The sequence below is a fragment of the Pelodiscus sinensis genome, chromosome 8 (genome assembly GCF_052426305.1).
Source record: "Pelodiscus sinensis isolate ZL-2025 chromosome 8, ASM5242630v1, whole genome shotgun sequence".
NCBI classification, from domain to species: Eukaryota; Metazoa; Chordata; order Testudines; family Trionychidae; genus Pelodiscus; species Pelodiscus sinensis.
This window is the reverse complement of record NC_143059.1, coordinates 1,028,423-1,048,224: the sequence shown is the minus strand read 5'-3', so window position 1 is coordinate 1,048,224 and position 19,802 is coordinate 1,028,423. Positions and strand designations below refer to the sequence as shown.

The following is a 19,802-nucleotide window of genomic DNA, read 5'->3' as shown; positions in this document are numbered from 1 at the left end:
AGAGGGCAGCAGTCGGTTCAACAGAGTGCGGATACAGACTCAAGGCCTCCTTTCTCTCCGTGTTCCTGCGGTGGCGGCGGGAAAGAGTGGCCGATGGTGGGAGGCTGCGGTGCGTTATAGGGGAGTAGAAGCGATGCCGCGTCCTTGCTGACTGAAACCTAAATTGTTTGTTTGTTTTTTCCCCCTTTGCTGGGTTGGGTAGCAAGCGATAAGAAGTCACCCGTCCCGGTGTCCTCCCGTCTGGGGATGGAAAGAAAAGGAGAACAGCGAGCTGAGGAGCTTGCTCGAAGCGAGGCGAGAACCGTCGGGCTGGGAGCGGAGCAGCCATCGCTATGACGGAGATAAGTGACCGGTTTGGGAATCTGTCGGCTTACGGCCCGCCTGGTTGTGGGAAGGGAAGCCCCGATTGCTTAGACAGCGAGGCCGAGCTGAGGTTCCCCAGGGGCTGCCTTGGTTGTGGGAGGAATGGGGCTCCCGTTTGTGAGATGTGCTGGTTTCTCTGGAACACAGTGTCCGTCTCAGGAGATGCTGGGATCGAGGAAGAAGACGCCCGGCGGTAAGGTTTTTCTTGCCTCTCGTGCGTTTCTCTCTTGTTGCTCTCTCGTATTGGCCAATACGTTCTGTCTGTCTCTTTGTGTCCGTGTCTTTGTCCTTGCTCTGCTTCTGCCGTGTCCTTCTACAGGACACTTGCAGGCATTCCAGGTGAGCATCGCCACCGGGTTAAGGTCTCGGGAGCCAACGGGAATCATGCAGGTACGGCAGTCGCGCAAGGGAGAGCGGTGGTGTGTCACGGCTGCCTGACTCAGCGTTCCTGTAGTGGGCCCGATTGCAAGGGGAGAGGGGTAAAAGGGCTAAAGGATAGAATTCCCGCAGCCACGGACCTCAGTGAGCGCGAGCTCACGCTGGGCTTTTTCTGCCCCGCTTGCAGAGGAATCGGTGCGGGGCCACGGCCAGAGAAGAAATCGTCCGAGATTGGCTTGAGCAGCCTGTACGTGACTCTCGGGACGCGTGAAGGATCCTCTGCGTTCGGCCTTCCCATGGCTCTGTGCGAGTAAGAGGTGCGTGCTTTGAAATCTTCAAGCGTCCTGGCAGTAGGTTTCTTCTGAGGCAGAGGGGTTCCTGCTGGGGCACGGGGACTGGTGAGAGGGCAGCAGTCGGTTCAACAGAGTGCGGATACAGACTCAAGGCCTCCTTTCTCTCCGTGTTCCTGCGGTGGCGGCGGGAAAGAGTGGCCGATGGTGGGAGGCTGCGGTGCGTTATAGGGGAGTAGAAGCGATGCCGCGTCCTTGCTGACTGAAACCTAAATTGTTTGTTTGTTTTTTCCCCCTTTGCTGGGTTGGGTAGCAAGCGATAAGAAGTCACCCGTCCCGGTGTCCTCCCGTCTGGGGATGGAAAGAAAAGGAGAACAGCGAGCTGAGGAGCTTGCTCGAAGCGAGGCGAGAACCGTCGGGCTGGGAGCGGAGCAGCCATCGCTATGACGGAGATAAGTGACCGGTTTGGGAATCTGTCGGCTTACGGCCCGCCTGGTTGTGGGAAGGGAAGCCCCGATTGCTTAGACAGCGAGGCCGAGCTGAGGTTCCCCAGGGGCTGCCTTGGTTGTGGGAGGAATGGGGCTCCCGTTTGTGAGATGTGCTGGTTTCTCTGGAACACAGTGTCCGTCTCAGGAGATGCTGGGATCGAGGAAGAAGACGCCCGGCGGTAAGGTTTTTCTTGCCTCTCGTGCGTTTCTCTCCTATTGCTCTCTCGTATTGGCCAATACGTTCTGTCTGTCTCTTTGTGTCCGTGTCTTTGTCCTTGCTCTGCTTCTGCCGTGTCCTTCTACAGGACACTTGCAGGCATTCCAGGTGAGCATCGCCACCGGGTTAAGGTCTCGGGAGCCAACGGGAATCATGCAGGTACGGCAGTCGCGCAAGGGAGAGCGGTGGTGTGTCACGGCTGCCTGACTCAGCGTTCCTGTAGTGGGCCCGATTGCAAGGGGAGAGGGGTAAAAGGGCTAAAGGATAGAATTCCCGCAGCCACGGACCTCAGTGAGCGCGAGCTCACGCTGGGCTTTTTCTGCCCCGCTTGCAGAGGAATCGGTGCGGGGCCACGGCCAGAGAAGAAATCGTCCGAGATTGGCTTGAGCAGCCTGTACGTGACTCTCGGGACGCGTGAAGGATCCTCTGCGTTCGGCCTTCCCATGGCTCTGTGCGAGTAAGAGGTGCGTGCTTTGAAATCTTCAAGCGTCCTGGCAGTAGGTTTCTTCTGAGGCAGAGGGGTTCCTGCTGGGGCACGGGGACTGGTGAGAGGGCAGCAGTCGGTTCAACAGAGTGCGGATACAGACTCAAGGCCTCCTTTCTCTCCGTGTTCCTGCGGTGGCGGCGGGAAAGAGTGGCCGATGGTGGGAGGCTGCGGTGCGTTATAGGGGAGTAGAAGCGATGCCGCGTCCTTGCTGACTGAAACCTAAATTGTTTGTTTGTTTTTTCCCCCTTTGCTGGGTTGGGTAGCAAGCGATAAGAAGTCACCCGTCCCGGTGTCCTCCCGTCTGGGGATGGAAAGAAAAGGAGAACAGCGAGCTGAGGAGCTTGCTCGAAGCGAGGCGAGAACCGTCGGGCTGGGAGCGGAGCAGCCATCGCTATGACGGAGATAAGTGACCGGTTTGGGAATCTGTCGGCTTACGGCCCGCCTGGTTGTGGGAAGGGAAGCCCCGATTGCTTAGACAGCGAGGCCGAGCTGAGGTTCCCCAGGGGCTGCCTTGGTTGTGGGAGGAATGGGGCTCCCGTTTGTGAGATGTGCTGGTTTCTCTGGAACACAGTGTCCGTCTCAGGAGATGCTGGGATCGAGGAAGAAGACGCCCGGCGGTAAGGTTTTTCTTGCCTCTCGTGCGTTTCTCTCCTATTGCTCTCTCGTATTGGCCAATACGTTCTGTCTGTCTCTTTGTGTCCGTGTCTTTGTCCTTGCTCTGCTTCTGCCGTGTCCTTCTACAGGACACTTGCAGGCATTCCAGGTGAGCATCGCCACCGGGTTAAGGTCTCGGGAGCCAACGGGAATCATGCAGGTACGGCAGTCGCGCAAGGGAGAGCGGTGGTGTGTCACGGCTGCCTGACTCAGCGTTCCTGTAGTGGGCCCGATTGCAAGGGGAGAGGGGTAAAAGGGCTAAAGGATAGAATTCCCGCAGCCACGGACCTCAGTGAGCGCGAGCTCACGCTGGGCTTTTTCTGCCCCGCTTGCAGAGGAATCGGTGCGGGGCCACGGCCAGAGAAGAAATCGTCCGAGATTGGCTTGAGCAGCCTGTACGTGACTCTCGGGACGCGTGAAGGATCCTCTGCGTTCGGCCTTCCCATGGCTCTGTGCGAGTAAGAGGTGCGTGCTTTGAAATCTTCAAGCGTCCTGGCAGTAGGTTTCTTCTGAGGCAGAGGGGTTCCTGCTGGGGCACGGGGACTGGTGAGAGGGCAGCAGTCGGTTCAACAGAGTGCGGATACAGACTCAAGGCCTCCTTTCTCTCCGTGTTCCTGCGGTGGCGGCGGGAAAGAGTGGCCGATGGTGGGAGGCTGCGGTGCGTTATAGGGGAGTAGAAGCGATGCCGCGTCCTTGCTGACTGAAACCTAAATTGTTTGTTTGTTTTTTCCCCCTTTGCTGGGTTGGGTAGCAAGCGATAAGAAGTCACCCGTCCCGGTGTCCTCCCGTCTGGGGATGGAAAGAAAAGGAGAACAGCGAGCTGAGGAGCTTGCTCGAAGCGAGGCGAGAACCGTCGGGCTGGGAGCGGAGCAGCCATCGCTATGACGGAGATAAGTGACCGGTTTGGGAATCTGTCGGCTTACGGCCCGCCTGGTTGTGGGAAGGGAAGCCCCGATTGCTTAGACAGCGAGGCCGAGCTGAGGTTCCCCAGGGGCTGCCTTGGTTGTGGGAGGAATGGGGCTCCCGTTTGTGAGATGTGCTGGTTTCTCTGGAACACAGTGTCCGTCTCAGGAGATGCTGGGATCGAGGAAGAAGACGCCCGGCGGTAAGGTTTTTCTTGCCTCTCGTGCGTTTCTCTCCTATTGCTCTCTCGTATTGGCCAATACGTTCTGTCTGTCTCTTTGTGTCCGTGTCTTTGTCCTTGCTCTGCTTCTGCCGTGTCCTTCTACAGGACACTTGCAGGCATTCCAGGTGAGCATCGCCACCGGGTTAAGGTCTCGGGAGCCAACGGGAATCATGCAGGTACGGCAGTCGCGCAAGGGAGAGCGGTGGTGTGTCACGGCTGCCTGACTCAGCGTTCCTGTAGTGGGCCCGATTGCAAGGGGAGAGGGGTAAAAGGGCTAAAGGATAGAATTCCCGCAGCCACGGACCTCAGTGAGCGCGAGCTCACGCTGGGCTTTTTCTGCCCCGCTTGCAGAGGAATCGGTGCGGGGCCACGGCCAGAGAAGAAATCGTCCGAGATTGGCTTGAGCAGCCTGTACGTGACTCTCGGGACGCGTGAAGGATCCTCTGCGTTCGGCCTTCCCATGGCTCTGTGCGAGTAAGAGGTGCGTGCTTTGAAATCTTCAAGCGTCCTGGCAGTAGGTTTCTTCTGAGGCAGAGGGGTTCCTGCTGGGGCACGGGGACTGGTGAGAGGGCAGCAGTCGGTTCAACAGAGTGCGGATACAGACTCAAGGCCTCCTTTCTCTCCGTGTTCCTGCGGTGGCGGCGGGAAAGAGTGGCCGATGGTGGGAGGCTGCGGTGCGTTATAGGGGAGTAGAAGCGATGCCGCGTCCTTGCTGACTGAAACCTAAATTGTTTGTTTGTTTTTTCCCCCTTTGCTGGGTTGGGTAGCAAGCGATAAGAAGTCACCCGTCCCGGTGTCCTCCCGTCTGGGGATGGAAAGAAAAGGAGAACAGCGAGCTGAGGAGCTTGCTCGAAGCGAGGCGAGAACCGTCGGGCTGGGAGCGGAGCAGCCATCGCTATGACGGAGATAAGTGACCGGTTTGGGAATCTGTCGGCTTACGGCCCGCCTGGTTGTGGGAAGGGAAGCCCCGATTGCTTAGACAGCGAGGCCGAGCTGAGGTTCCCCAGGGGCTGTCTTGGTTGTGGGAGGAATGGGGCTCCCGTTTGTGAGATGTGCTGGTTTCTCTGGAACACAGTGTCCGTCTCAGGAGATGCTGGGATCGAGGAAGAAGACGCCCGGCGGTAAGGTTTTTCTTGCCTCTCGTGCGTTTCTCTCTTCTTGCTCTCTCGTATTGGCCAATACGTTCTGTCTGTCTCTTTGTGTCCGTGTCTTTGTCCTTGCTCTGCTTCTGCCGTGTCCTTCTACAGGACACTTGCAGGCATTCCAGGTGAGCATCGCCACCGGGTTAAGGTCTCGGGAGCCAACGGGAATCATGCAGGTACGGCAGTCGCGCAAGGGAGAGCGGTGGTGTGTCACGGCTGCCTGACTCAGCGTTCCTGTAGTGGGCCCGATTGCAAGGGGAGAGGGGTAAAAGGGCTAAAGGATAGAATTCCCGCAGCCACGGACCTCAGTGAGCGCGAGCTCACGCTGGGCTTTTTCTGCCCCGCTTGCAGAGGAATCGGTGCGGGGCCACGGCCAGAGAAGAAATCGTCCGAGATTGGCTTGAGCAGCCTGTACGTGACTCTCGGGACGCGTGAAGGATCCTCTGCGTTCGGCCTTCCCATGGCTCTGTGCGAGTAAGAGGTGCGTGCTTTGAAATCTTCAAGCGTCCTGGCAGTAGGTTTCTTCTGAGGCAGAGGGGTTCCTGCTGGGGCACGGGGACTGGTGAGAGGGCAGCAGTCGGTTCAACAGAGTGCGGATACAGACTCAAGGCCTCCTTTCTCTCCGTGTTCCTGCGGTGGCGGCGGGAAAGAGTGGCCGATGGTGGGAGGCTGCGGTGCGTTATAGGGGAGTAGAAGCGATGCCGCGTCCTTGCTGACTGAAACCTAAATTGTTTGTTTGTTTTTTCCCCCTTTGCTGGGTTGGGTAGCAAGCGATAAGAAGTCACCCGTCCCGGTGTCCTCCCGTCTGGGGATGGAAAGAAAAGGAGAACAGCGAGCTGAGGAGCTTGCTCGAAGCGAGGCGAGAACCGTCGGGCTGGGAGCGGAGCAGCCATCGCTATGACGGAGATAAGTGACCGGTTTGGGAATCTGTCGGCTTACGGCCCGCCTGGTTGTGGGAAGGGAAGCCCCGATTGCTTAGACAGCGAGGCCGAGCTGAGGTTCCCCAGGGGCTGTCTTGGTTGTGGGAGGAATGGGGCTCCCGTTTGTGAGATGTGCTGGTTTCTCTGGAACACAGTGTCCGTCTCAGGAGATGCTGGGATCGAGGAAGAAGACGCCCGGCGGTAAGGTTTTTCTTGCCTCTCGTGCGTTTCTCTCCTATTGCTCTCTCGTATTGGCCAATACGTTCTGTCTGTCTCTTTGTGTCCGTGTCTTTGTCCTTGCTCTGCTTCTGCCGTGTCCTTCTACAGGACACTTGCAGGCATTCCAGGTGAGCATCGCCACCGGGTTAAGGTCTCGGGAGCCAACGGGAATCATGCAGGTACGGCAGTCGCGCAAGGGAGAGCGGTGGTGTGTCACGGCTGCCTGACTCAGCGTTCCTGTAGTGGGCCCGATTGCAAGGGGAGAGGGGTAAAAGGGCTAAAGGATAGAATTCCCGCAGCCACGGACCTCAGTGAGCGCGAGCTCACGCTGGGCTTTTTCTGCCCCGCTTGCAGAGGAATCGGTGCGGGGCCACGGCCAGAGAAGAAATCGTCCGAGATTGGCTTGAGCAGCCTGTACGTGACTCTCGGGACGCGTGAAGGATCCTCTGCGTTCGGCCTTCCCATGGCTCTGTGCGAGTAAGAGGTGCGTGCTTTGAAATCTTCAAGCGTCCTGGCAGTAGGTTTCTTCTGAGGCAGAGGGGTTCCTGCTGGGGCACGGGGACTGGTGAGAGGGCAGCAGTCGGTTCAACAGAGTGCGGATACAGACTCAAGGCCTCCTTTCTCTCCGTGTTCCTGCGGTGGCGGCGGGAAAGAGTGGCCGATGGTGGGAGGCTGCGGTGCGTTATAGGGGAGTAGAAGCGATGCCGCGTCCTTGCTGACTGAAACCTAAATTGTTTGTTTGTTTTTTCCCCCTTTGCTGGGTTGGGTAGCAAGCGATAAGAAGTCACCCGTCCCGGTGTCCTCCCGTCTGGGGATGGAAAGAAAAGGAGAACAGCGAGCTGAGGAGCTTGCTCGAAGCGAGGCGAGAACCGTCGGGCTGGGAGCGGAGCAGCCATCGCTATGACGGAGATAAGTGACCGGTTTGGGAATCTGTCGGCTTACGGCCCGCCTGGTTGTGGGAAGGGAAGCCCCGATTGCTTAGACAGCGAGGCCGAGCTGAGGTTCCCCAGGGGCTGTCTTGGTTGTGGGAGGAATGGGGCTCCCGTTTGTGAGATGTGCTGGTTTCTCTGGAACACAGTGTCCGTCTCAGGAGATGCTGGGATCGAGGAAGAAGACGCCCGGCGGTAAGGTTTTTCTTGCCTCTCGTGCGTTTCTCTCTTGTTGCTCTCTCGTATTGGCCAATACGTTCTGTCTGTCTCTTTGTGTCCGTGTCTTTGTCCTTGCTCTGCTTCTGCCGTGTCCTTCTACAGGACACTTGCAGGCATTCCAGGTGAGCATCGCCACCGGGTTAAGGTCTCGGGAGCCAACGGGAATCATGCAGGTACGGCAGTCGCGCAAGGGAGAGCGGTGGTGTGTCACGGCTGCCTGACTCAGCGTTCCTGTAGTGGGCCCGATTGCAAGGGGAGAGGGGTAAAAGGGCTAAAGGATAGAATTCCCGCAGCCACGGACCTCAGTGAGCGCGAGCTCACGCTGGGCTTTTTCTGCCCCGCTTGCAGAGGAATCGGTGCGGGGCCACGGCCAGAGAAGAAATCGTCCGAGATTGGCTTGAGCAGCCTGTACGTGACTCTCGGGACGCGTGAAGGATCCTCTGCGTTCGGCCTTCCCATGGCTCTGTGCGAGTAAGAGGTGCGTGCTTTGAAATCTTCAAGCGTCCTGGCAGTAGGTTTCTTCTGAGGCAGAGGGGTTCCTGCTGGGGCACGGGGACTGGTGAGAGGGCAGCAGTCGGTTCAACAGAGTGCGGATACAGACTCAAGGCCTCCTTTCTCTCCGTGTTCCTGCGGTGGCGGCGGGAAAGAGTGGCCGATGGTGGGAGGCTGCGGTGCGTTATAGGGGAGTAGAAGCGATGCCGCGTCCTTGCTGACTGAAACCTAAATTGTTTGTTTGTTTTTTCCCCCTTTGCTGGGTTGGGTAGCAAGCGATAAGAAGTCACCCGTCCCGGTGTCCTCCCGTCTGGGGATGGAAAGAAAAGGAGAACAGCGAGCTGAGGAGCTTGCTCGAAGCGAGGCGAGAACCGTCGGGCTGGGAGCGGAGCAGCCATCGCTATGACGGAGATAAGTGACCGGTTTGGGAATCTGTCGGCTTACGGCCCGCCTGGTTGTGGGAAGGGAAGCCCCGATTGCTTAGACAGCGAGGCCGAGCTGAGGTTCCCCAGGGGCTGTCTTGGTTGTGGGAGGAATCGGGCTCCCGTTTGTGAGATGTGCTGGTTTCTCTGGAACACAGTGTCCGTCTCAGGAGATGCTGGGATCGAGGAAGAAGACGCCCGGCGGTAAGGTTTTTCTTGCCTCTCGTGCGTTTCTCGCTTGTTGCTCTCTCGTATTGGCCAATACGTTCTGTCTGTCTCTTTGTGTCCGTGTCTTTGTCCTTGCTCTGCTTCTGCCGTGTCCTTCTACAGGACACTTGCAGGCATTCCAGGTGAGCATCGCCACCGGGTTAAGGTCTCGGGAGCCAACGGGAATCATGCAGGTACGGCAGTCGCGCAAGGGAGAGCGGTGGTGTGTCACGGCTGCCTGACTCAGCGTTCCTGTAGTGGGCCCGATTGCAAGGGGAGAGGGGTAAAAGGGCTAAAGGATAGAATTCCCGCAGCCACGGACCTCAGTGAGCGCGAGCTCACGCTGGGCTTTTTCTGCCCCGCTTGCAGAGGAATCGGTGCGGGGCCACGGCCAGAGAAGAAATCGTCCAAGATTGGCTTGAGCAGCCTGTACGTGACTCTCGGGACGCGTGAAGGATCCTCTGCGTTCGGCCTTCCCATGGCTCTGTGCGAGTAAGAGGTGCGTGCTTTGAAATCTTCAACCGTCCTGGCAGTAGGTTTCTTCTGAGGCAGAGAGCTTCCTTTTGGGGTATGGAGCCTGGTGGCTTGGGGACTGGTGAAGGGACCCTCGTCGGCTCTTCGTGGTGACTGTTTTGGAAATCAACTCAACGGATTCCTTTATAGTTCTATTTCTGCAATGGCAGCGGGAAGGGGCTGCACGTGGTGGCAGGCTGCGATGTGTTTGATGGAAGAAGACGCGATGAGGCGTCCTTGCATTCTGAGACACAAACTTGTTTGTTTTCCCCCCATGAAGTCAACCACCTCAGTGTCCTCCTGTGAAAGGATGGAAAGATATTGAGAAGAACGAGGCAGGGAGCATGTTCAAAGCGGGGACAATACGTTCTCTCTGTCTGTTTCTGTGTGTCCTTTTCTTTTTCTTTCCTCTGCTTCTGCTGTCTACAGGATGCTTCCTGGCATTCTAGGCAAGCATCCTAAGCAGTGAGGTCTCGGCAGCCAACGGGAAAGTTGCAGGTATGGCAGTCGTGCAAGGCAGAGCATGCAGGAGTGGAGCTGGGTCATGGTTTACTCAGATATTGTTCTTGTTGTGAGCCTGACATAGGAGGGCAAGGGGTGCTGGGACCAAGGGAAGAATTCCCAGAGCGATGGAGCTCAGTGTAGTGTAGTTTATGCTGGGGTTTTCTGCTGCGCTTGCAGAGGAGTGAATTCAGGAACCATGACAGAGGAGAAGCTGGCAGAAGAGGCTGAAAGCAGCCTGGACATTCTTCTAAGGTGACAGCTAAGAATTCTTCATATGTGCCTTCCTTGTAACTGGCTGAGAGCAAAAGATTAGGTTTTGAATTGTTCGTCTGTACTCGCTCTAGGATTTTTCACAGTGTCGCTACTTCTTTCAGCACAGGGCTCTCTGGAATTGAATCGAGGGCACAGACAATAGTCTGCTTTGCAAAGTGACTATATTGCATGTACGTGCAAAGGGCTCAATTGTAGTTGTAGTCCTGCTCTGGTAGTGGGAGGTGGTGTCAGTGCCTGAGACGTGTTGAATGCAAGGAAAGAGGATACAGGATAGTGCTATCTGAGATGCTTACTTTCTGCCTCTCCTCTGTATTCTAGGTTTAGTAGCAAGGGGAAAAGAGTCATTTGTCAGAGTCTGCTCCCATCATAGGATGGAATACGAATGAGAGTTGCTAGACCAGTGGTCCCCAACCTTTTTAGGTTGTCGGGCGCCGGGGGCGTGGCCGTTTGCCTGAAAGAACGCAGCTGCAGTCTAGGCTACTTTTTTCGAAAAAACCCCTGAGTCTGGACACAGCCCTGGTGTTGTTTCACTCCCCAGGAAGTGGGGTGGGTGGTGTTTGTGCATCTCTCTGGCTTGGACTCCAGTGCATGGAGGATGAGTGGAATGGGGTGAGTGTCCCCATGTTGGGGGGGATCTATGTCCAGTTGATCTGTTGGTGTCCAGTCGGTGTCTCGTGCTGGAATGGCCGTGTTGTGGAAGGGTTGGAGAGGGCGGCAGGCGTTGGAAGGACCACTGTGTCCGTAGCATGATTGTCAGCGATGGTTCTTCTGTGGGTTAGTGTTTGTTCATACGAGGCTGCTGCAGGTCCCAGCCAGCAGACCCTGCACCTGGCACAGCTCGAGCCAGCCACCTGCTGCCACCCAGCCCTCCGCCTCTTCCCGGGACCAGGTTGGCAGCTCCCGGGAGCCTGCCCGGGACCGCAAGAGGCGGGCGCCCACCTGGTCTAGTGCAGACATCGTGGACCTCGTCCACGACCTCCGCACTAGGCACAGGAAAGTGGCCGTCTAGGGCAGGAGAGCTGCCAGCCTGGCCACCCAGGAGCAGGTGTGCATGAAAATCAGGGTGGTCCAGTGAGACCCCCGGCCCTGAGCTTAGAATGGCCGTACTGGGTCAGACCAAAGGTCCATCTAGCCCAGTGCCCTGTCTGCCGACAGTGGCCAACACTAGGTACCCCGGAGGGTATGGACCGAAGACAATGACCAAGCCATTTGTCTCGTGCCATCCATCTCCAGCCTTCCACAAACAGAGGCCAGGGACACCGTTCCTACCCCCTAGCTAATAGCACTCCATGGACCCAACCTCCATGACTTTATCTCACTTCTCTGTAAACTTTGTTATAGTTCTAGCCTTCACAGCCTCCTGCAGCAAGGAGTTCCACAGGTTGACTATTTGCTTTGTGAAGAACTTTCTGTTATTCGTTTGAAGCCTGCTACCCATTCCTTTCCTTTGGTGTCCTCTAGTCCTTCTATTATGGGAACTAATGAAGAACTTTTCTGTATGCACCCTCTCCACACCACTCTTGCTTTTATAGACCGCTATCATATCCCCCCTCCGTCTCCTCTTTTCTAAGCTGAAAAGTCCCAGTCTCTTTATCCTCTCTTCATATGGGACCTGTTTCAAACCCCTCATCATTGTAGTTGCCCTCCCCTCTCCCAGCCTCTCTCTTCCCCTCTCCCAGCTCCTTTTCCCAGTCTCACCTGTGAAAGGAAGGTATTGAGGCCTACCCAGAATATGTCAAATGAGTACCAGTTTAATTGTAAGTGGAAAGGAAAGGCAGCATTGTCAGATACAGGAGATAAAAATAAAAACAAAATTTGATTGAGTTACTTACTTCCCTAAAAGCGGGGTTATTGTTGGTCAACCAGACAGCAGTATGCAACAAAGTGCTGATTACCCCAAATGGAGCAGACGAAAGTTTTTTGTAAGGGCAGAATGAGACAACAAAAATCTAACGTCAGCAATTGTCAGGCGAGTGGAGGATACCAAAATACCGAAACAGGGTAGATAAGGTGGGCTGAAACAGACCATGAGCGGACGGGTTGCGAATCCGAAAAGCCAGGTCTGATCAACCAGGGCTCCCTCCCCGGCGCTGAATCTCGCTGCCGCACATAAGCTCCGAAAGGGGAACGAATACCGGTCGTAAGTTGCAACGAAAAATCCAAAGAAAAGAAAAACATAAAGAAAAGAATCTCTCCTGAATCTAAGCAATGCTTCTATCTTTCTTAACGTGAGTATTATATAACTGTTAACTCCATAAATTTTTTAAAGGTAACTCAGGAGGGTATATCAGTAGGAGAAGTTATTATTTCTTGTTATTTTTAACTGTACTGTTTTTCTACTTTTTCTTTGTATATTACATTGTCTTAAAAAAATTAAAAATAGTGAATTGATTTAAATGGAAAATTGATTATAAAGTAAATAGAAAAAATAAATAATCTTTGTTTGACCCTAAAAAGAAGTATTCCTCTCTCTGTGGTTTCAAATCCTTTAAAGAACCAAACCCGGTTACCGAAATCACCCAGTTTTGTTCAATAAAGAGAGTTTCTATTTTTGACCACACATGTACAAAATAAAGGACATCAGGAAGGGGGGCTAGGGAGGGGTAAGTGGAAGGAGGTGAGGGAGGAATGGGGCACGAGCCCCCAATGGGGAGGACTGGGGTGGCTCTGCGGGCTCCTCGGGGTGGAAACTCTCCTGCAGCCCCCCGATTGACCCCTCTCCCCATATGGCAGCCTGCAGCAAGTGCATCCGGGCTGATGGCCGAGTGCTGTGATGTGCCGAGTGTGGGCACTCAGGGCACTCCAAGCCAGAACTGGTTTGCAAGCGGGAAACCCCCTGAGAACTGTCTGTCCAGGGTAGGGGTCGGGACCCTTTAAGCACAGCCCTCGGCTAGCCTGAGACAGCAGCTCCACTCTCTAAGTCCTCATGTGATGCCCTGCCGGTACTGCTTCCGGCCAGCTTTAACCCCAGTTCAGGGTCCACTCTGTGTGGACGCGCTAGTTTGAATTAGCAAAATGCTAATGCGAACTAGTTTTTAAGTCTAGCTGCGCTAGTTCGAATTAGCTTAGTTCGAATTAGGGTATGTGTACACTACAGCACTAATAGATTAGTAAGACATGATTTCCCTTTGCAGAAACCATGTTGACTTTTGCCCAACAAATTATGTTCTTCTGTGAGTCTGACAATGTTATTCTTTACTATTGTTTCAACTAATTTGCATGGTACTGACGTTAGACGTACTGATCTGCTATTCCTGGAATCGCCTCTAGAGCCCTTTTTAAATATTGGCGTTACATTAACTATCTTCCAGTCATTGGGTACAGAAGCTGTTTTAAAGGCTGGGTTACAAACCAGAGTTAATAGTGCCACAATTTCACATTTGAGTTCTTTCAGAACTCTTGGGTGAATGCCGTCTTGTCCCGGTGACTTGTTACTGTTAAGTTTATCAATTAGTTCCAAAGCCACCTCTAATGACACTTAAGACTGTGACAATTCCTCAGATTTGTCACCTACAAAGGACGGCTCAGTCTTCACTGCTGAGGATGTTAAGGACATTCCCAAACCTAAGGCAAAGAATCTATTTAGTTTTTCCGCAATGACTTAAAGACGATCAAGTGCTCCTTTTGTATCTCGATCGTCCAGGGGCCACACTGACTGTTTAGCAGGCTTCCTGCTTCTGATGTATAACAAAATATTTTTTAAATACCTTTTGGCTACGTCTACACTGCAGGCTTTTAGCACAAGAACTGATTTGCACATGAGTTCTTGTGCAAAAGTACTTGCGGAAGAGCACGTTCACACTGCCATATGCTTTTGCGGCAAGAAATGTGCTTTTGCACAAGAGCATCCATGGCTGTGTGGACGCTCTATTGTGCAAGAAAGCTCTGATGGCAATTTTAATTATAAGGGTTTCTTGCGCAAGAAACTCCTATTGCCTGTCTACACTGCCTTCTTGGGCAAGAGCTCTTGCGTAAGAGGGCTTATTCCTTGTGGGGAGAGGAATAACTCTTGTGCAAAAAAACCTCTTTTCTGACGCTTTACTGTAAACTTACTTGAACAAGAACACATGTGCACTATAGATGCTCCGCAAGTGTTTGTGCAAGAACGGCTGTTCTTACTCTGCGGTGTAGACGTAGCCTTTGAGTTTTTGGCTAGCTGTTCTTCAGACGCCTCTTATTACATTTTTACACTTAATTTGGCAGTGTATATGCTCCTTTCTATTTTCCTCACTAGGATTTGACTTCCACTTTTTAAAAGATGCCTTTTTATCTCTCGCTGCTTCTTTTACTTGCTTGTTAAGCCACAGTGGCTCTTTTTGAGTTTTTTACTGTGTTTTTTAATGTGGGGTATACATTTAAGTTGGGCATCTATTATGGTGCCTTTGAACAATCCTCACTTCCCTCAGAGGCCCAGAGCATTCTGGGTAGGGCGAGGGTGTTGTGAGCTGAGGGTGCTGTGAGGGGGGAGGACTGTAGTTTCTCCTCCATGGTCAGCGTTTTAGGCCCTGGATAGGCTGGAGAGGAATAAAGAAGGGCTCTCCAGTGAGCAGCAGCCAGGCGATGCATCTGTGTGTGTCTGTTTCAACCGTGAGTGGCGGCCTCCCTTCCAAGTGTTCTCTCATTGTCTTTTTCTGTCCCTAGAGGGATTGGGCGGATGGAAAGAAATGGCCGACCTGTGGCAGAGAGCAAAGAAGGAGCTGCTGCCCTGAGCCCATTGCTAGGGATGGAAGCCAGATAGTGATATGCAGAGTGAGAGCACATGGAAATTCACTGTCCTCCCTCGGTACTTCACTTACATGAAGATTCTTCCATTGACTCACCTCGAGCTCTTTGTGCTGGGGGAGCACTGGTGTTTCTGGGAGCTGCCAAGTCACAGGGCCAGGGCCCAACAGGGTGTGGATTCACTTCAAGACACAGTCGATTAGGGATAGTTGCTTTTATTAATAATATATGTATTATAGTAGTGAGATTATCTCCTAGATCTGGATGGGACCTTTAGAGGTCATTGAGTCTAGGCCCCTGCCCTCACGGCAGGACCAAGTACCATCCCTGACAGATTTACCCCAGATCCCTAAATGGCCCCTTCAAGGATTGAGCTCAAAATCCTGGGTTTAGTAGGCCAATGCTCAAACCACTGATCTATCCCTCCCCTTGCAGGCTTAATACTGCCAAGTGATTACGCAGCTACTGCAAAATAATAGAACAGATATGCATTGCTTTTCCTATGCTCAAAGTGAGCAACAGACATGTGGAAATGCTTATGCCCCTTCAGGTCTGTGAGGAGTCCCATTCCCATCACCTCACACTGGGCTGCAGTGGACGTGGCTCCAGCTGGGGGACCCAGGGCACCCTTCGAGGTCTAGGTCCCTGGTGAGACTCCCAGAGGGGTGGGACTCCCAGTGATCTTATACTTTAGCTGTTTACCGAGTGTGCACGAGTTGGCCCAATGCCACTCTCAATGTTCCCCTGGGGCTGAGAGCAGATGTCATGTTATTTATCCCATATGAGGTTCTTAGCTAGCAAGCAAGGGGAGTTTTGGTTGGTGAAGGCCATCAGATAAAGAACACCTGGTGTTTTCACTAGCAGTCCTCAAGGCTGGCCTAGAGGAGTACAAATTTGATCCCTGCAGGCCCACCTATGGCTCACACTTCAGGAGTATGTTCCAGGGTCGATCTAGCAGGTCTTTACTAGATCTACTCATTCAACTCCTCGTGGGTCGATTACTGAGAAATGGACACAACCAAAGGTGAAAGGCTGCAGCAAAGAGAAATAACTCTTGTCTAGGAAGGAGCATGGCGAAAAGGGATCTAGGGGTCATAGTGGACCACAAGTTGATATGAGTCAACAGTGTGATGCTGTTGCAAAAAAAGCAAATATGATTCTAGATTGTATCAACAGGTGTGTTGTAAGCAAAACTCGTAAAGTCATTCTGCCGCTCTACTCTGCACTAGTTAGGCCTCAGCTGGAGTACTGTGTCCAGTTCTGGGCGCCACATTTCAAGAAAGATGTGGAGAAATTGGAAAGGGTACAGAGAAGAGCGACAAGAATGATTAAAGGTTTAGAGAACATGACCTATGAAGCCAGGCTTCATGAACTGGGCTTGTTTAGTTTGGAAAAAAGAAGATTAAGGGGGGGGACATGATAGCGGTTTTCAAATATCTAAAAGGGTGTCACAAGGAGGAAGGAGAAAATTTGTTCCTCTTGGTTTCTGAGGACAGGACAAGGAGTAATGGGCTTAAAGTGCAGCAGGGGAGGTTTAGAGTGGACATTAGGAAAAAATTCCTAACTGTCAGGGTGGTCAACTATTGGAATAAATTGCCAAGGGAGGTGGTGGAATCTCCCTCTCTGGAGATATTTAAGAACAGGTTAGATAGACATCTGTCAGGGATGGTGTAGACGGAGCTTGGTCCTGCCTTGAGGGTGGGGGGCTGGACTCGATGACCTCTCGAGGTCCCTTTCAGTCCTATGATTCTATGAACTGTATCTGCACGCTACAGAGAATCTGCAGCTGCTGAACAAGGTTTAGGATTAGAAATTACTTCTTGAATCCAGTTGCTGTAAGATCTGACAACCTGAATACTAAGAAAATGGAACAGGCAGTTTACTAAGCACATAAACATAGCATGCATGGTTTGGTTTGTTTGCACTTCAACAAACACAAGTTTACTAGAATCTACACAAACTGGATTTAAAAATAACTGTAAAAGGTAATTTCTGATGGTGGAAGAGGAAGTAAAAAGTTGAGCATATGTTCCTCCTCATTGAGGGGGTGGGCAAATGTACGTGCTTGCCTTGCAGTGATTTCTCTCCTGCATCAGACTATATTAATTTGGGTGTACTTTCCAGAGGGGAACTGCACTTGAGCACTAGGCAATTTCCTAGATCAGGCTTACTGTAGGGAGCAGTTTGCAGACTCTGTGTTTCTACCCCTGGCACGTCCCTCCTTGCCTGTGTGGGCTTCCAGAGGCCAGGGAGCCTAAATCAGTGAAACGAGGCAAGGCAGCCCAGGCTAGTGGAGCAAGTAGGTGCAGTGAAATCCCAGCAAAGCAGGTGGCATCCCAGGAGGGGAATCAAACCCATCAGAAGTTGGGCCCCTGTGAAAAGGCCTGCGCGTGTAACCGGGTAAGCTTAGGGAGTCCTCTGTGAAGTGTCAGGTGCTATGGAGTCCTCCTCAATTCGGTAACTTTGCGGAGAGCAACTCGACTCGAGGACTGAGCATCTCTTCTTAAAGTGTTCTCCTTTTACATCACTTGGGGTGCTTCCCTGGCCAGGCCACTCTAGAGCTCCTATTGGAAGCAGGCCACATTCAGCAGAGTGCGATCAGGGGTCTGAGAGCCCTTGGTCTTTGTCTCCACTCACCGGGTTGCACCACCCAGGACATGTGGATAGTCCAGGGCTCCACACAGCACTCCAGACTGACCTGCTCTGGGGTGGGGACTCCTGGGTCCTAACCTGTTGCGGTCACTGCTCCCCAAGGGCTGTGCTGGCCCCAAACAGCCACCTGGGTGGCTTGGACATTCTGTGGGCAGTTGAAGGGTGGCAGGGAAGGGAGGAGCAGCCACTGTCTCAGGACCACAGTCAGCACAAGGACAATGTGGCGGAGCATTGGGCCTGCCTGCATCATTGCACCACCTGGTGCAGCAGCTGTCCTGACCTGTCTTACTCTGGCCTCTTACCAGGACAGAGGCTGGAAGTCAGAGCCCCTGAGGAGAGGAGGCAGGATTTACACTTCACTAAGGAAGGGAGCAGGAAGTCAGGGGAGGGGAATTGGAAATGCAGCTGCCACAATTTTCGGTCTATGCCACTTCCACGTGGCCCTCCATGGGGATGGGACTAGCGCTGCCCTATTGGCCGTGGCCTGTCACAGTTCCTCTAGGGCAGGTGCTTCTGTGATTCTGTTGGCACAGCAATGACTCCCCATCCCCAGATAGGATAATACACAATCTGTGCTTTACCCGCACTGGTCACCGGGTGTCACTGCAGCGCTGTGGCAGAAATACTTTGTGTGTTACTGTGACAGACCGGGCCGTGTGTGGGCACAGCTGAGGGCGTCCGCTCAGGGCGAATTGCTCAAATCCGGGGCTCCTTACAGCCCCCAGACTGGTGACCTCTCCGAACCGGCCACAAACCAGTCCCACAGAGCGCTTCAGCAGCCTGCCTGAAGCCTCCCGAGCAAAACCCCTCCGACACCCCAGCAATATCCATGCCCCAGATGGCCCCGGGCCTCATACACAGGTGGGGGGTCCTAGCACCCAATCCCACCTACCCCGAACAAGTTCTGTCTGGTCCCAAGAAACCAACCACAGATCCCTGGTCAATTTACCCTCTGGACCTTACTCACAAATCACGCTGGGCCAATCCTTTAGCATCTAACACCTAAAGGTTTATTATTACAATAAAGAAAAGCATGAGAGTAAGGTTGTTAAAGAATAGTACATTACATGCATCGAATCTCCCAGTTCTCCATGCACTTTTCTTTATTCACCCTCTCTACACCACTCATGATTGTATAGACCTCTATCATATCCCCCTCAGTCTCCTCTTTTCTAAGCTGAAAAGTCCTAGTCTCTTTAGCCTTGCTTCATATGGGACCTGTTCCAAACCCCTGATCATTGTAGTCGCCCTTTTCTGAATCCTTTCCAAGGCCAAAATATCTTTTTTGAGGTGAGGAGATCACATCTGTACACAATACTGAAGATATGGTGTACCATAGTTTTATACTTCCCCTCCTCCTCCTCTCCTGGCTTCCCCCTTCCAGCTCCCTCCTCCCAGGTTTCCACCTCCCCTCTCCCACCCTCTCTCTTCCCCTCTCCCACCACCTTTTCCCAGTCTCCCCAGAGGTTAATCCCCACCCCCCAGTTTTGTTAAATAAAGAGAGGTTCTATTTTTGAACACACGTGTCATTTATTTTTTACATGAGGAAGGGGGCTAGGGAGGGGTAAGTGGAGGGAGGTGAGGGAGGAATGGGGCATGAGCCCCCCGATGGGGAGGACTGGGGTGGCTCTGCGGGCTCCTCGGGGTGGAACCTCTTCTGCAGGGCCTCCTGGATCCTGACAGCCTCCCAATTGATCCCCTTGGATGGCAGCCTGCGGCAAGTGCAGCCGGGCTGATGGCCGAGTGCTGTGATGTGCCGAGTGTGGGCACTCAGGGCACTCCAAGACAGGACTGCTTTGCTGTCCCTCATTGAGGTAGACAAGCAAGCGGGGAACCCTGAGAACTGTCTGTCCGGGGTGGGGGTCGGGACCCTTTAAGCACAGCCCTCGGCTAGCCTGAGACAGCAGCTCCACACTCTAAGTCCTAACCTGATGCCCTGCAGGCACTGGTTCCGGCCAGCCTTAACCTCGGTTCAGGGTCCACTCAATGTGGACATGCTAGTTCGAATTAGCAAAACGCTAATTTGAATAAGTTTTTAGGTCTAGATGCACTAATTAGAATTAGCTTAGTTTGAATTAACTAATTCGAATTAAGTTAGGGTATGTCTACACTGCAGCACTATTTGGAACTAAGGGTGTGTCTACACTGTACCATTTTTCTGGAATAAGGGACGTTATTCTGGCAGACCAACAGTAGCATCCACACAGCAATTGCATTATTTCAAAAGAAAATGGAAACAATGGAGGGCTTATTCCTCAGGGAATGAGGTTTACCAGTGTCGGAAAAACGCCTCTTCTGAAAAAGCTTTTTCAGCAGCGGGTGAGCGAGTGGACGCTCCACTGCTGCTATGTCAAAATAGCACCTCATTCTAAAGTTAGTCCTTTCCAGTGCATCCTGGGGCGCTAAATCGAGATAGAGCGTCCACACTACCGGGAAGCCTCAAAATTAGTCTGAGATAGCACATCCACATTAGGGGAGCTTATTTCCAAAATCAGCTTTTCCAGAAGATATCTTCCAGAATAGCTTTTTCTGAACAAAACTTGCAGTGTAGATGTAGCCTTAGGGTATGTTTACACTGCAGGCTT

General features: G+C 53.1%; 1 long non-coding RNA gene across 1 annotated transcript in view; it reads left to right on the top strand.

Annotated features, from left to right (window-relative positions):
* Positions 1 to 12,305, top strand: part of LOC149523960 (uncharacterized) — a 28,059-nt gene extending 15,754 nt beyond the window's left edge. Inside the window, exons 15-22 of the long non-coding RNA XR_016350132.1 lie at positions 203 to 1,058; positions 1,345 to 2,200; positions 2,487 to 3,342; positions 3,629 to 4,484; positions 4,771 to 5,626; positions 5,913 to 6,768; positions 7,055 to 7,910; positions 8,197 to 12,305. This is a non-coding gene — a long non-coding RNA (uncharacterized LOC149523960). The remainder of the gene's footprint in view (positions 1 to 202; positions 1,059 to 1,344; positions 2,201 to 2,486; positions 3,343 to 3,628; positions 4,485 to 4,770; positions 5,627 to 5,912; positions 6,769 to 7,054; positions 7,911 to 8,196) is intronic.
* Positions 12,306 to 19,802: the final 7,497 nt, after the last annotated feature.